Source organism: Pungitius pungitius, chromosome 19 (assembly GCF_949316345.1).
Source record: "Pungitius pungitius chromosome 19, fPunPun2.1, whole genome shotgun sequence".
Taxonomy (NCBI): Eukaryota; Metazoa; Chordata; class Actinopteri; order Perciformes; family Gasterosteidae; genus Pungitius; species Pungitius pungitius.
Window position 1 is genome coordinate 16,560,469 of NC_084918.1, and position 16,660 is coordinate 16,577,128.

At 42.4% G+C, this 16,660-nt stretch overlaps 1 protein-coding gene across 3 annotated transcripts in view; it reads left to right on the plus strand.

Moving 5' to 3' along the window:
- The first annotated feature begins 8,482 nt into the window (after window positions 1-8,482).
- palmdb (palmdelphin b) overlaps window positions 8,483-16,660 on the plus strand; it is a 34,263-nt gene continuing 26,085 nt past the window's right edge. The window contains exon 1 of one of the 3 annotated variants that reach the window (XM_037455671.2): window positions 8,483-8,709. The gene's annotated coding sequence lies outside the window, so the exon portion shown is untranslated. The remainder of the gene's footprint in view (window positions 8,710-16,660) is intronic. The other 2 variants (XM_037455670.2, XM_037455669.2) reach the window with 2 other exon arrangements.

The window sequence follows — 16,660 nt, forward strand, 5'->3', positions numbered from 1 at the left end:
CAGGCACCCAGCTATTTACTGTTCGACACATTACATCATCACTAATGACAACTTTCATATGGAATCAAAGAACTGAATTTAAATGAGATGTTTCCACCCTAATGAGAGCACAACTGTAAAAGCATCAGAGCGTTTCATGTTGAAAGCAGATTCATACTGGCCTCAAGTGAAGAACCGCCTCAGAATGTGTAAACCTTTACTACAGTCAACTCAAGTTCTTACTTACTCCTGAGAAGCATCTCCTGCCACTGCAGCAGCCTGATGGTTAGAACATATCTGCGATATGTACTCAGACACTAGAGGGCTCCATCTCATTAAGTAGACTCACACGCGGCCTGATGTTTCCAAACCAAAACGTGCTTTGTGGCTCTGATGGGGGTCTTCACCCATATACTAGGTTCTCTCTGTGATAGATATATATACACATTACTCCTCTTTCTGTGTGGACACAAATGAACATGCAGTTAATTAAACATTCTTGTATAGCCCAATCTGTGCACATGACATGCTCAGTCTGGGATTCTAATCTAATCTCTATTCTAATCTTTAATAATTTAGCACCAGGGTCAATTTAATGCTGCCATGCTTACCTTCAGATGACGTGGAACACACAAGGTTCTGCTAGAGGAAGTGTTGGTACTGTTCAAGAGCAGATGGAAACAGATTAAGTACCTCTTAGTTTTAAGTAATCATACACATGTCTCAAGAAGAAGAATGAATTCTGGGAGAACTGGGGATGCTTAACGCAGTCCTCTGGTTGGTCTTCAGAGGCAGAGCTGAGGAGCCTCACTCAGAGAGGAGGTGCTGGTTGGAAGGAGGCTTCCCTTATTTAATAAAATATAAGGGTAAGTCATATTCAGTATGCTATTCGATTGCATTATCCTACAAACCCAGACCCCGTCCCCCTCCCCCTTTCATTCCAGGATGGTTTGACCCAACCTGCCTAACGCCACCCGTCAAACCCTTTAAAACAATCCCTTCTGTATTGGAGACTTTCTCACCGTTAATGCAGCCAGGCAACGTGGAGCAGTCTTTACTCTCCCAACGTTTCCTACTCAACTGTTATTTATGAACTACTGATTGCTGTCAGGGTTAAATGCAGATTATTTCACTCAAAATAATTAGCAGTTAGCTGAGACCTTAGATTTGCTCCCCTGGAGACCAATGATCAGGAGAGGACACATGAGAACTCCTGTTTGGGGCAGGGAGGAGCATTTCAATTCATAAACTGTTCAATAATGATTATCCCTTCTTTTAACACCAACAGCCTGTTACTAAACCGTGTTCAGCTGTCCTGTTGCTATGTGCTGCTGGAAAACAGATCGTCCATCTGCTTATCTCTCCACCAGCTCTCCGTCCCTTTGTCCATCTCCCCAACCATCTGTTCATCAATGCTATTGGCTGCACACCTTTTTGGGCTCTGGCTGATAGGAAAGGACATGAAGGAAGTTGGTTTTGACCGAGGAGTTATTGTTCTAAAACCAGACCTTACATCCTTCTACATATTCCATTAGAAATGTTATCCTGAAAGATTGGAGATGTTCATAGTGAATTTCATTGAGTCAGAGGAAGGCACACTTTCTCAGTTCTTTCTCCTTTGTTAAAAATACGAATCACAATATCTCCTGGAAGTTTGTTAATCTCCATTGACATCGATTCACTCTATACCAACATGTTTCACAAAAGGGGCAAAGGATCTTTTATCTGGGCGTTGTCAAACACACACACCCCTCCATCGTTTAGCAACTTTTTGTTCAATCAAATAGTTGCTTAGACGTAGTTTAGCGTCAATGTTAGTTCTACTAACGTTATATTACTTTTAGTTTAGCAGCTGACCTAGTGATGTCTTCCCTCCCTTCCGTTCTCAGTGTGTCACAAGATTAGCTATTCCTCGCCTCCTCTAAAAATACGAAAAGAATTAATTGGAGACATCAAATCCTGGATGGCCAGCAACTTCCTGATTCTAAACTCAGCCAAGAGAGAAGTTATCTTGAATGGCCCAGAGTGCTTTCCATGTCCGCTGTCTCGTGATATAGTTTCTCTGGTGTCCAGCAGCACGGTAATGAATCTTTGAGTTCTTAGACCAGAAGGTAACCTTTAACTGAAGAATAAAGGCAGACCTTGAAGTCTGCTCTATCTCTTAAGCCTCTCCTTTCACAGGAGAACAAGTATTAGGACCCAAATGCAACCACAGGAGCTGTTATCGAGTTACCAAATGTATTCGTTGCTCCAAAAAGACAATTCCCGGCGCGAGCCCCGTGGCTCGACGTCGTTGGCAGGCAGATCACGGTGTGAGTCCAAAGGCCACGAGTACAAGGGGCAAAAAACAATCTCCAGGTCCACTGTGACGTCTATAAAGACAGATTTTATCATTATAGTCTGGAACATCACATGTCGTTTAGCTGGCGCTTTCATCCAAAGCGACTTACAATAAGTGCATTTCAACCATAAGGAAACTCAGAAGAACAAGAAAGTCAAATTTCATTAAATAGGCTAATGTACAACTTGTTGATAAAAACTATGACTAAATCTATGCTAACTTTCGTTTACGAGACGAGACAAAAAAGTTGGTGGTGACGAAGTCAAAAAATGTTCCCCCCTAAATTCGATACACCTAACAGACACAGCCCCGTACGGCGGTTATTAAATGTCATGATATCGTCAACGGACCCAGAACCAGAGTTGTGCCTGAACGCGTTCATTGAACGACGAGTTCATGAACTCGTTCATATTTTGGGCGAACGTGAACTGAACGTACTGTATTAATGCCCGATGAACGTCACTGTGAACTCGTTCATTCTGGTGTCTATGAACGGCGCGTACTTTCAGGTTAACGTTGTTCAAATAGGATGCCAGATTTCTATAGAAAACACACCGTAAACGCGCCTTAATAAGTAGTGGAAAAAACACCCAGTCTGGCAACACCAGCCTCCAGCGTCGCACCGCGCATGCGTCATCAAAAAAAAAGAAATGCATAAAACCATTATTCCTTATTTAAAAAAGACCATTCAAGCAGCATGTGTTTGAGGATGTACTGTAGGGGTGAACGCTGCAGCTGCTGCTAGTGTGGAGTGAATGGACAGCAACATTAAAGCAACAATCCCCTCAATGCTAATGTGAACCCTGGTTGGATAAGGATTCAAAATTGGATATGAAGATTAAATCTGATGCACAGCTTCAGTGTTAAAACTGATGAAATAATTGCTGTCTGTGGTTCTGGGCTGTGGCAATAATTTAGAAAAATAATAACTTGCAGCAACATATGGAAAAAAAGAACTGAACTAGTTGGAATTGTGAACTTAGTTCAAATATTTAAGTTTGAACCATGAACTGAACTAGTTCATTTTAAAATTTGTGAACTGATCTTTGTACTAGTTCATGTAGAAAGTGAACTTTCCCAACACTGCCCAGAACACTGCCCAGAGTCACTATTTTACGCTTCGCGAGTTTGAGTGTGGGTAAAGTAACAGAAGAGAAACCAAATCAAATCAAACCACCCTTGGCCTTGACAACAGCATACATTTTTCAAGGTACTCATGGACACAGTTTTTGAAGGAATTAGTAGCTTGTCAAACTATTACTACAATTGAATGACGTGGGAATCATTTTCTTCACCTGTAGTTCTTTCAAATAGCTCAGAATTCATATCAAACCTGTTTAACTTGTGTTGTATTCTTGTTCCAAACAATTTGAATTTTTTACTGCTAAGATTCTACCAGACCTGATCTGTGATTATTCATCACGTTTACATACATTTTCTGTTTTGTAGTTTCAGAGCTGCACAAATACTTCCTCCACAACAGAATGTGTGTGGGTGGGAGGCCGTGGATGGGAATGCATTAGGCCCACTGTCGCCAGCACAGAGGCTCCATTTTCATTCATTAGAAGCACAGGGGAGAATGTGGCATGGTCCTGTGGCATTTCCATCCCTCTCAGCCTGTTTAAACAAATGTGTTTGCATTTTATTTTTAGCCTGCTACCTTGCATTTTATTTTTAGCCTGCTACCTTGTCCTAACTGGATATGCCGCACAGATTTAAGGAACCTCAGGCACATTGTATGGCTCTTTTTTATCTACAACAAGATGGACAGGTGGTGAGCTCCTCAGAGTCGGTTATTTATCAATTATTACCTCCTATTAATACAACATGGTTGGGTAATTTGATTGAATGACTTCTGTCGGTGGAGGTGTTTATGGTCACATGATTAGGCTGAGGCATAGAGATAGAGCAAAAAGGACTTCTTTATTTTGTCCCACTTTAATCTAAGGACAGATACATAAGGGTATGCTTAACTTTTAGTTAAACTGTGCAGCATTAAATCAAATAACTTTGGTTACCCTGATACTTGATTTTGTGGACCATATGTTGTTATGGTGGCGCTATCTTCACTATCTGACACGCGTAGGGCAGGGGTCTTCAACTAAGATGTGAAGTGGTCCCGTTAGAGGACATTTCTAGAATATCTAATGTCACGGAACAAAGAACTGAACATCTATGTGTGACTGCAAATATAAGTAATGTTCTCTCACTTAACTAAATATTTAAAATTTAAAAGTAAATAAATGGATAAAATGTGAAAATGTCTTCAATGTTCAAACTAAACGTGTACCTGAATGCATCAGGGCCGTTCTCCTCACGTGGAGAAGCTCATTGAGCCTCATGATGACGTTTCAACGGGTTCTGAGCACATGAGACACTGGTTTAGTGCTGCAGTGGGAAGTATGAACAGAAACCAGTCCGTCCATCATGGATTAAATGCTCTACTTTCGCTGTCCATTTGTCCCTTATTTGTCCCTCATTTGTCTCACTCCTCCCTTTCTCTCGCTTTCTCCGTCTCACTCGTCTTTTTCTCAAATGTCAAATGTTGCTATCTTTCTTTTCTTCCTTTTATTTGTAATTTGCTGCTACCTCTCTCGTCTTTCGGCAGTATCATGTGGTGTGGTTTAACTTGAATGCAATTGGTCAGTGCTTTAAGCCACTACCGTAAAGACGAGTAAAGCTACGCAGTAACGTTTAAATCACAACCGTCTTTTTTTAGCTTTTCAGGAATCAGGAAACGTTTATTGCCATTATATGTTAGACATCAGATATGTGAAATGCTTAGTCCTTACTCTACATACTCTTTCAGTCATTCTGTTTCAAATGATCACTGACGATGGCCAAATGTTGTGTTTGTAAGGGCTCTATCTTTAGAATGGAGCAGCTAAAACACTGCACTTCACTAGTTGCCATGGAAACAGTGCCTAATGGCATCAGAGCGATGTATTGAGGGTGATGATGAAATGAGGAAAAGGACTGTACTATGAATCACTAGCTGTGTCTCAAAGTGGCTAAATAAACTGCATCCTTGTAGCCTGCAGCCTTCAGCAGCCTTCGTGGTAGACCTGGGCTGGTCCTCCGACATCTGCATGGTCTCTGAGATTGGACGGTCTGTCCTACGGAGAGACTTCCTGCTTGAGTCATCAGCATTACCTCCCCTGCTCCCGTTGCCTAGCAACCTGCTGAGCTTAACAATAGGAGCCTTAAAACCCTAAAAACTACAGTACAGATAGAGAAGATTATCTTCTTGACAAGGGGGGGGGGGGGGGGGGCAGCATGACGGTGCTAACGTTATAACTTATTACAAACATCTGTTACCAACGTCACTTAAGTGATTTCATGAACTAAGATGTGATGTAATATCTTAAATGTATATTGTTAGATATGAGTGAATTCTATTACTTAACGTTACTTAGCTTAACATTCCAAGATGAACTCTTCCGCGCCGTCGGTTCGCCTGCTTCCGTCCTGAATAAATGAGATCCTCGCCGGCCCGCACTGCATGCTGGGATATGCTATGCAGATCTGATGCGTCCTCCAAATCGGCTCCTAGTGGGCTGCGTCCCTCGACATACAATGAATAGAGGAACAGAGGATGGGTGAGTATATAACCCTGATCTGATTGGCCTCCCTAAATCTCTCTAAAAATCCCTTTCCGGACTGACTGGTCGTGTATAGGCAGGCGTCTGCGTCTTGTGTCGACGGAATCGTTTCAATTCATGGTTCAAAAAGGCTTGCGCGTGTGGCAAAGCATTTCACCTCCAGAACACTAGGTGGAGCAATGTTTTTGTCGAAGACAACTTAGAGTTACGTCTTTGTGTGTGGAAGTTATCGGTTTGTTTATTTATCAGATACGTTTTTTGAGTATTTTTCTCTCAGATTTCATATTCGTATTTACGGATTTCTTCCAACAAAAGCTCTTCAATCGGATCCATTCTCTCGTAAAAAATCGTTGTTTTATTAATGGCGGTATTATGCTATGAAACTGGAAATGTGACACTCCAAAAAGGATGCAGTTAGCAGACCAATCACAGCCTTGCGAGCTGCATGAGGCTTGCGTAGCACCAAACAGCTAATTGAAAGGACCACAGAAATAAACAGACAAAGTCTTACATTATTTACGACAGCATCCGCATGCACTATACTAAACAAAGAATAAGGGAAAAAAAAGCTAAAATAGCAAAAAAATATCTAAATAAGACTAACAATGATTGGACGTCTTTATAAGTGTAAACATGTGAAATCAAAATGTAAGCCACAAAGAAGATGGTGTTGAAAACCCATTAGCAGTGTGTGGTTAGGGTTAGGGTTAGGCTAACCCTCGGCTGCAGAGGGGACTGTGGGGAGCGGCTCAGGGGACGATGCCAGGTGGAGGCGTACTTTGACTCAGCTGCATTCAAAGGTATTAATTGTTTGTTTCTCTGTCAATTTAAGCAGTAGTGGCGATCCGGCAAGGGAGAGAAGAAGTGAGACGAGAGATCCGGACAACCAAAAATAAATTAGCACTCCTGCCATCTGAGGGCTGCATAAAGGACAAAGTAGTCCACGCACTTAGACCAAAAGAGAAAAACACACAAATCTTTAATTATCATGTTGTAGCCTATAGTATCATAGTTTTGTATAATGCGTAGATAGCTCGCAATTGTGTTGATATGAAATGTTTCCACAATCTTTTGTTTAAAGAATGCTAACTTGCTAATTGGAGTAGGTTGATTATTGAGAACGTACAAAGAGCGGCTACTCTGAGAATTCCCCACACTGCACCTGACATACTTAAAATAGCGTTAGCAAGCATCCTCAATGAGACGCTCTGCTTTCCAACAAGTTAAAAAGGCTAGCGTTACTTAGGCAGTTAACGTTAACTAAAACGTACCGGCTCTTGGATGTTTTTTTGCATTGCCATAGTGCTGCCATGGAATGCTAACTCAGTTTTCAGATGGGGCATTGAACTTTTTTGTTGATAAAATGTTTCCTTACTTTTGAAGTCTCGGTCTTGCATTTTCCCCTCTTCAATGCTCCTTTCCACCATGATTAAAGAACAACCTTTTCCTTGGTGCATGTAGACAATGGAAGCAGCACCGCTCCCCAGCACGTCCTGTAGTGCATTGCAATGCCAAATGAAAAAGGCCGGTAACGCTGAATCTTTTTATAATATACGGAACGTCGATGATACAAATCTGCGTTGGCGAGAACATCGACTAATTACTTAACTAGATACAAAGGTATTCAAAATTGTTGCAGCTCTATTGAAGACCCATCGAGTCATTGGCCTGAGATTTCAGTCTTTTCAAACTCAACGGCCTAGATGCACTAAAAGGTCTCCAGTATCCTGTAGTACACTAATGCTGTTCAAGATAATGGAGGAACCTCACCTTAACTGGTTGTATTCATTTCAACAGTGACAGGCCTCATTGGTTGAGGTATATATGCATCTGCTTCCCTGAGTCTTAAAAGCAGACCGATGCTAGCGTTCTTTCTATCTGCTCCGTCTACCAAGCATGTACAAATTCAGTGGGCACTGTTGCTATGGCAACAGCAACCTGTCCCATTAAAGCCTTTAGGTAGAGCAGTATTTCAAAAGGATCTAAAAAAACACTCTTGTCGAACTAAGACGCTGCATCAGTTATTCTGCTTAACATGTAGGGCTAACCGATGGCTTAGAGCAATAGCCTCAGCATCAGGTTCAGCTGGATGTGGCTTTTGATCAATGCACTTGAGTCACAGAGAGAGTGACGTGCAGACAGCCATATGTATTCACATCGCACTGCTCCCACTCTTTGAAGCTAAATATGGAGTGGTACACTAATTCTTTGTCAGCAATGGTGTCTGTGAACGTCCATCATAGACAGCTGCACACAGATATATTCAGAAAGACACTTGCTGTGCTTAAATTCAATCTTTATTAGTGGAAATGTAGCCAGTGATGGATTTAATGGTGATACTTACTTACTTAGCCAGTGAGATGAGAAATAGGTTGAACCTTGCCTCCAAAAACTAAAGTGCAGTTGGTGACAGTGTGGGCTTCATGTAGCTCTGGCTGAGTGGCAGCGGGGGCGGAACTTAGGGAATGGTTAGTTGAATATCTTGTTTGTAGAGTTGTACACTCATTAATGTACAGTTTGTACATTTGCATACACATTTTGTGTGTGTGTGTGTGTGTGTGATGTCACAGAGACAATCACGTGGCTGAAATACCTCTGCCAGACTCACATGGAGTAGATAAAGATAGAGAGGGAGAGGGAGAGGGAGGAGAGCTTTCCCCGTCAGTGCGACTCTCTCAGCCTACACAACCTCAGCCTCAGTTATGTTGTAAGGGCTGTGAGAGAGAGCTTTGCCTTCCTAGCACACCCTGTTAGCACCTTCTCGGGGACGCACACAGCACACATTCGGTGAGTAGACCGCTGTATTGCTCTCGCTGTTTAAATTTGCCTTAAGTAAAAACATCCATTTGAAGCTGAGGACTTTCTTGTCAGAACAGATTCCAAAGGACAGAGATGACATGAATGTTAGAGTTATGCAGAGGTAACTTGTGGTTACAGAAGCGCAAATGAGCCAAGAGGGTCTTTTGATTCGGTAATCTTTTAATTCCTTTAAGCTGTTGGCTGCTCGCTGCCTCTTGGCAGGGGTCTGGCTTCAACTAACAAGACTTTTACTCACTATGGCAACAAAGTCATCTATTATATCTCAAGCTATTTTCATGCTCTCAAGAAATCTCATTCGAGACATTGAAATGAACATTGTCAAAAAAGGTTAAGCTGCCAACCAATGTGCCCAGACCCACACGGGTACAACCCACTTCCATGCTGTTGTTCTGGTCACCTTCACCCTTTACTTCCCACTCATTTCAGCACACCTCTGTCCAGACCTGAAAACACTGAAACTAAATTCAAATGATATTTTTGAATACAGAAAGGTATTCAGTTTAGCTTAAGAGATTCAGTAGAAGAATCTATCAGTCCCTTAGCAAAGGAATAGCAAACAATTTAGCTAGATGTGTTTTTTTCTAGATGTTCAAATGAATATTGTGCATGGTTAGCATGGCTTAGCTTAAAGGCTAAAGTTAGTCGCACATACTTAGCCCTACCAACGGGTGTATTTGTCTGATCCCTACCCAAATATTTAAAATACATGTTTATAGTTTCAGGGGAAGTTAAAGGGGCGGGAAATGTGCCTCGGCGCAAGATAGTTTTCTTAGAAGTGGATCAAGAAAAAAACAGAGCTAATCATCCATTTACCAAACTTAACGCTAATGTGACTGCTGGTTGTGGAAATACACACTATTTCCTAAATTCCCAAGGTGATAACCTGGTATTACAATTGAATATGTACAGTTTCTGAAGTTTCAGTAAATGCAAAAAGTTTAAAGGAGTGTGTCTTGGCCTGAAGAATCCCTAGCGGCTCATCATGCAAGTTGACCAATGAGTGCCGAGTGTCAGCCACAGGCAAATGTAGACTTTATAAATAATTTCATAGCAGGCCATGCTGTAGATTTGTGAAGGCGTCTGCTGTTTATCCACCAGAGATCAGATTAAGGGATTAGAAGTCAGGAGGACCTTGGCTGACTGTCCAGACAGACAGGAAGGTATTGGGGTCATGTCATTGGGATCGGTGTCTGCCATGGATCATGGACAAAGCACTGAGAGGCGGACAATTTTACTCAACTCATTTGGCAGAAGAACTCGTAACAATTCAATTTCAATGTAAAAGTGCCTTAAAGACTACAGCTGGGACATCATTCAAGGTGAGATAGTAGAATCTGTACGACTCCAAACTAAAACACCAAACCACTGCAGGACACTGATTGTTCAGCTAATTAGCAGCCCTAACCGAAAGCCATGGTCAAATGAATAGACATTCCTACCACAGAATCAGGGCTTGACCTTATCACCCGCCCACCCACCAGTCTCTAAAGCAGTCTCTCTCACTGGCCACTTTGGCAGGTGGGATCCTATTAGACCCGTTTAACAGCTCAGGGCTGTTGGCCGAGGGTCGGCCAGCAGAGATGTCCATCCAGTAGTTGTCTCAAAACAAATCTAAAATAATACACTCATTTCAGGTTTCTGAAGCCTTATGCATTGACCATGAGACAGACACCAGTGTTTCCCATGCGATTGTGTCTCTGGCCATTGTGTCTAAAAATTAAATTTAAAATGTTTTTCTGCACATCAGTTCCACACAGAAATGAATATGTCCGTGTGAGTGTGAGCTTGCAGCAGCGGGGCAGAGCACCAGAGTGACTACCACCCCCGGTTGAACCTGTTGGCTTAGGCCCGCCCCTGTAAACCTAAGTGAAACACTGAACGTTGTACCGTCACGGCCACCGTATGTTCGTTACTAAGCAACAGCAATGTTACCTGCACAGAATGTAAACTAGTGGTTGTAGTCATCTAGACATCATCAATTGGTTTATGGACTGATGTTTTGAAGCCTTAAGTTTGATGATTATGCCATCTCCATCCTGGAAATATGTCTGTCGCCATCTTAGCTTAGCTTTTTTGCAACCAAAGAAAAGTAGTTACAATTTAAAACACTTTTGGAATGCGCAGGAGGGATGCATGTTCATCCCCTTAGCCCCGCCCTAAAGCATTCCCTGCAATATGGTCTATTAGAGACCTGCCAATCAGTGTATAGCCCCGCCCTAAAGCATCCCCTCCATTATGGTCTGTATAACTGGACCATAATTCACTAAATTAAGATCTTCCTTTATTAAAGAAGAGTTGAAACTAGAGATTGCGACCATACACCTCATGTTTACAATGTCAAGAGAGAAGAAGAGCTGAACCATTCAGTAGAAAATCAGAAAAGCAGGGTCAAGATTTGTGTTACATCTAAACCAACCAAATATAAGGATACAATTAGTCAGCTCTCAACCAAAGACAACCCATTGTAGGTTCAGCTTCAGATGGCATGACATGTAACTAAACAATGCATCATTTGGTCACAACACATCCATGAAAGCATTTTTGGGCTGTAGAAATCATCTCCCTAATGAAAATTGGGTTTTCTCTTGTGATGAGAAGTGATAGTCTATAGGCCAAGTAACTTTGGAAACTGCCAAACAGTATGTGCAAGCCAGTGACTGTGCTTTTCTCTAAATACCCCGTACTCATTGGAACCCACAGACAGGTTTTGCCTCACATGGCTTTATACTGGACTAGTATGTTCCAGTAGCATTTATTATGGGCTCTTCTAACTGGTGTTGTTGCTCATACCAGGCATTGCATCAGTCAAGGTTAAAGTTCAGAGTTTTTTTCTGGAAACCTAACCTATATTAGTTTGAGAACACGAAACACATTCAGAACATATCTGTATCCAGTCGTTTACTGCAGTTTACAATTGGAAACATAGCATTAAGTCAAGGTATCGATGTCTGTCTATGTTAACCCATTATGATTGACAGGTGTTGAGGGTTTTCTTACTACCACCGCTCTTTTAAAAGAGCTATGTGTCACCTGCTGTAAACACACATGCAGTCTCGGATGCACAGTGTCAGGTTGGTCCAGCTTTGAGCCAGGCGGCGCCTCTATTTTCAGCTGTGTGGGATCAGGCCTCCATAGTGTCAACAGGTGGATGGACTAATCGGCAGAATGACTCGCTTTAGCCTCCCCTCATTCTTCCTCCCTTCTGTCATTCAAATGTAATTCTGTATATGGCTTCTCAGAGATTGTGCCACACTTACCTTTTTGGATCCCCCCCTAATACATTGGTAGATCTCAAGTGGGACAGACCATTAAAAATCCCAGAGGGGGGGGAGACACGTCATTTTCAAGTGGGCGCTGCTGCCTGGAGTAACGCTATCGCCGAAAAGGTGTAACGAAGGGTCCCCACACTTTTTCGGCTTGCAAGCTTCTTTTCACTTAACCTTTTAATCCAAGTCATGACGATCTACCCCCACTTTTTAGGAATAGCAGCTACTTAGCTCATAGAAATGCAATTGATGTCTTACTGTAATTTTCACACTTAGCAAAGTCATCTGGCGGGCTGCACTGGACTCCCCCCCCGGGGAGGTAGCTCTTGCGTTGTGCGGTCCGCGGGTTTGTGTTTTCAGTTAAAGAAAAGTAATTGGAATATTGTACTTAGTTGCACTCTCAAACAACAGCACTGGTTTCAAACCCGAGGCTTCAAACCAGCAGTCCACAAATCAATTCCAGCAACTCCGTCCACTGTGCAGTCCAAACTAGGAACAATAGTATTACTAAAAGGAGAGAGGAAAAGGCATTGATTCATAACATTTGATGAACCATTTAAAATGAGTATACATGAAAGTTGTACTAAAGAAGTACTGTCTAACTACAAGCTGACAAATGGAAATCAAGTGTCCTCCCAGAACAGATTGCTGTGCCGAGGCCATGTGTGGGTGAAAGGCGGATTTTAGTTGTGGTTGTGTGAGGGGGCTAAGCATGAATGTGTAAATATATAATATAAATGCTTCTGCTAAGAGCGAACTACCATAGGCCTTTTAGGACAGACTTGTACATAGCAACGGTATAGACAGTGTGGACATTTGCTTTCATCCAGTCATCAAGCATTCACGGTACATTAGTTTATTTCTCAAGCAACACGTAAATATTGCTTTACATGTTAATAAACTTTATTAACTAATTTTTTCAACGTGAGAAATTGGATGTGGGACCGAAATGAGTGACTGTGACGCTCACTGAGCCCTGAATTTATATTATCACTTCTATCAATCCTGAAACGTCTTTGTTTCACGTCCCGTTGGCACTTACGGCTTTGAATGCTTTCTAGCTAAAGTTCTAAGAGCAGTGGTTTGTCACGACTATACACAATTTGACATCAGAAGTTAGTTGGTGTTTGGCCTGGTCTTTGGCCTGATTTGATTTTCGATTAGAAGACTACCTTTAAGAAAGAGGATGTTGTGTCCAATTCTAAACTCATCTTCTGGTGTCTTGTGTGTTCCAAACAGTAGCCTTTAGTGTAAACAATGTAACCGAAACGACAATGTGACTAATATAGCTGCTTCACTTTGCCAATAATCTCATATGCGATGAGCCCCCACCTCACACAGATGATGATAATGACCCTAAGAGGCTGCCTTTCTTCCACTGCGTGAAGCATTTCAATGAACTAGACAAGGTGAAACATACTTTCTTGGTACAGGACACCCATGTGTCCCCTCTGATATGCAGAGGACTACGACAGTAGTAAACATGGACAGGATGATATTTACACGGTGAAGCATCACCACATGAGGAAACACGTTGCTGCTCATCCACTGAGCACTATGTTCCCTCCACAGTATTTCCCTTAAAGTCTGACCCATGCAGAGCTAAATCTCCAATAAGTGAGAGTGGGTCCAAGGAGATTACACAGAGAAATGAGACATCTCGTTATAAACTGTGTATATGAACAGCAAGCAGTCTTTCTAGAGTCTATACATTTTTTGAGATCTTTTTGTGCAAAATGTAAGTATTTTATCAAAGCAACTTTTCAATTTCTTGATTCTCTTTTATAACTTTTGAAATGTTTGTTTTAGGCTTCCGGCGCTAGCCAAGGTAGCGAGGTTTGTTCTAACAACGGGTCAGGGCTCTGTACTACGAAGCAGGATCTGGGTATAAGGAGTTAACTTCCCCGGTTAACTCAGTTTTCAGCAGTACAGCGGTGGTTCACTTCTTTCCTGTGTCAATCAGGATTGTAGCTGAGACTGAACAGCTAAGCTGCTTATGTTGGATATGAGAGTTTAACTATTGCAAAAAGCAACAAACTGACAAATCCAGAAAGGTGATTAGGCAAGAAAGCACCTTCATCTTTGTGAATGTGTAAAGTTATCCACTTCTCACTGGTATCGCTGCTTTTATCTAGAGCACATATAGTTTATGACTACCTAGATGCTCAACAAAGAACAGGATTCAATATCAATATTTAAAGCAATACATTATCCACATTTCATTTATCATAAGTAGAGCTGTACAAGATAGTTGGTAGCTTCTACATTGTTAACATTAAAATATATATTGTTAAAGCTATTAGTATCAGTTCTTTTTTAGAATGAGACACCAACAGTGGCTGTAGAGCTTTTTTTTTGCAGACAGCACCATCAATTACATTCATAAAATCACATAATACATAATGTGTATATTGTTTTTACCATTTATTCCTATTCAAGATGAGCTTAAGTGTTAAGTGTTCTGCGGTTACAGTCCTGCAGACTACGCATTCTCCTAGATGATCTTTGCTATGGTACCTTCATGCCTTCTTTTTCTCTTTCTTCTCATGCTTTATACACTCACCGGCCACTTTATTAGGTACCCCATGCTAGTAACGGGTTGGACCCCCTTTTGCCTTCAGAACTGCCTCAATTCTTCGTGGCATAGATTCAACAAGGTGCTGGAAGCATTCCTCAGGGAGTTTGGTCCATATTGACATGATGGCATCACACAGTTGCCGCAGATTTGTCGGCTGCACATCCATGATGCGAATCTCCCGTTCCACCACATCCCAAAGATGCTCTATTGGATTGAGATCTGGTGATTGTGGAGGCCATTTGAGTACAGCGAACTCATTGTCATGTTCAAGAAACCAGTCTGAGATGATTCCAGCTTTATGACATGGCGCATTATCCTGCTGAAAGTAGCCATCAGAAGTTGGGTACATTGTGGTCATAAAGGGATGGACATGGTCAGCAACAATACTCAGGTAGGCTGTGGCATTGCAACAATGCTCAATTGGTACCAAGGGGCCCAAAGAGTGCCAAGAAAATACTCCCCACACCATGACACCACCACCACCAGCCTGAACCGTTGATACAAGGCAGGATGGATCCATGCTTTCATGTTGTAGACGCCAAATTCTGACCCTACCATCCAAATGTCGCAGCAGAAATCGAGACTCATCAGACCAGGCAACGTTTTTCCAATCTTCTATTGTCCAATTTCGATGAGCTTGTGCAAATTGTAGCGTCAGTTTCCTGTTCTTAGCTGAAAGGAGTGGCACCCGGTGTGGTCTTCTGCTGCTGTAGCCCATCTGCCTCAAAGTTGGACGTACTGTGCGTTCAGAGATGCTCTTATGCCCACCTTGGTTGTAACGGGTGGTTATTTGAGTCACTGTTGCCCTTCTATCAGCTCGAACCAGTCTGGCCATTCTCCTCTGACCTCTGGCATCGACAAGGCATTTCCGCCCACAGAACTGCCGCTCACTGGATGTTTTTTCTTTTTCGGACCATTCTCTGTAAACCCTAGAGATGGTTGTGCGTGAAAATCCCAGTAGATTAGCAGTTTCTGAAATACTCAGACCAGCCCTTCTGGCACCAACAATCATGCCACGTTCAAAGTCACTCAAATCACCTTTCTTCCCCATACTGATGCTCGGTTTGAACTGCAGGAGATTGTCTTGACAATGTCTACATGCCTAAATGCACTGAGTTGCCGCCATGTGATTGGCTGCTTAGAAATTAAGTGTTAACGAGCAGTTGGACAGGTGTACCTAATAAAGTGGCCGGTGAGTGTATGTATGCTACTTAAGATAAGATGTTCCCCACAATGGGGATATTCACAGGATCGCGGCAGCAAAGTGGACACTGCACACAAGATGCATGGTAAAATAAATGACAATACAAGAGCAGCAGTAATAAGTACTGTAAGTAAAAATAGACAAAATAAAAAGTTAAGACTGCAAAAAAAGAACCACCGTAACTAAATAACTATGTGTATATTTACACCCAGTATATCACAGTGGTCATTGCACACATATCTTGGTTTTCTTTGAGGATGGCTTCAGTGATTTCATGTTGTGTGGTTGTACAGCCTGAAGCAGCAGGAAGGAAGGACTTGCGGTACCTCTTCACACACTAGGGGTGAATCAACCACTGGCTGAAGGAGCTGTACAGAGCTTCCAGGCCGTTGACTATAGGGTAGGAGGTGTTGCTCATCACGGATGATAGCTTAATCATCATCCTCCTGTCTCAAGTGAACACCCAGCTACATATAAGATCTCACAATCTCAATTTTCTTTCCCTGGATGTTCCCTGGTCCGTGAGGAGTCCACCACCAGCTTCTTGGTTTTGCTCGAGTTTATCCTGAGGCCGTTCCGCTGGCACCACCTTAAGAAGTCCTGTTTGAGTTCTGAGTACTCCCTGTCATCACCGGTGGAAACGAGACCCACGATTGCAGAGTCGTCAGAGAACTTCTGTAGGTGTCAGTTGGCAAAATTACTTTTAAAGTCAGGTGTATATGGTGAAGAGGGCAGTTCTTTGTGGGGCCCCTATGCTGCAGAACAGCAGGCCAGACTCACAGTCCTGTATCCGTACTGTGGACGGTGGGATGGTCCTGGATCCATGCAGTGAGGTTGTGGTCCAACCTGGGCTGCTCCAGCTTGTCCTAT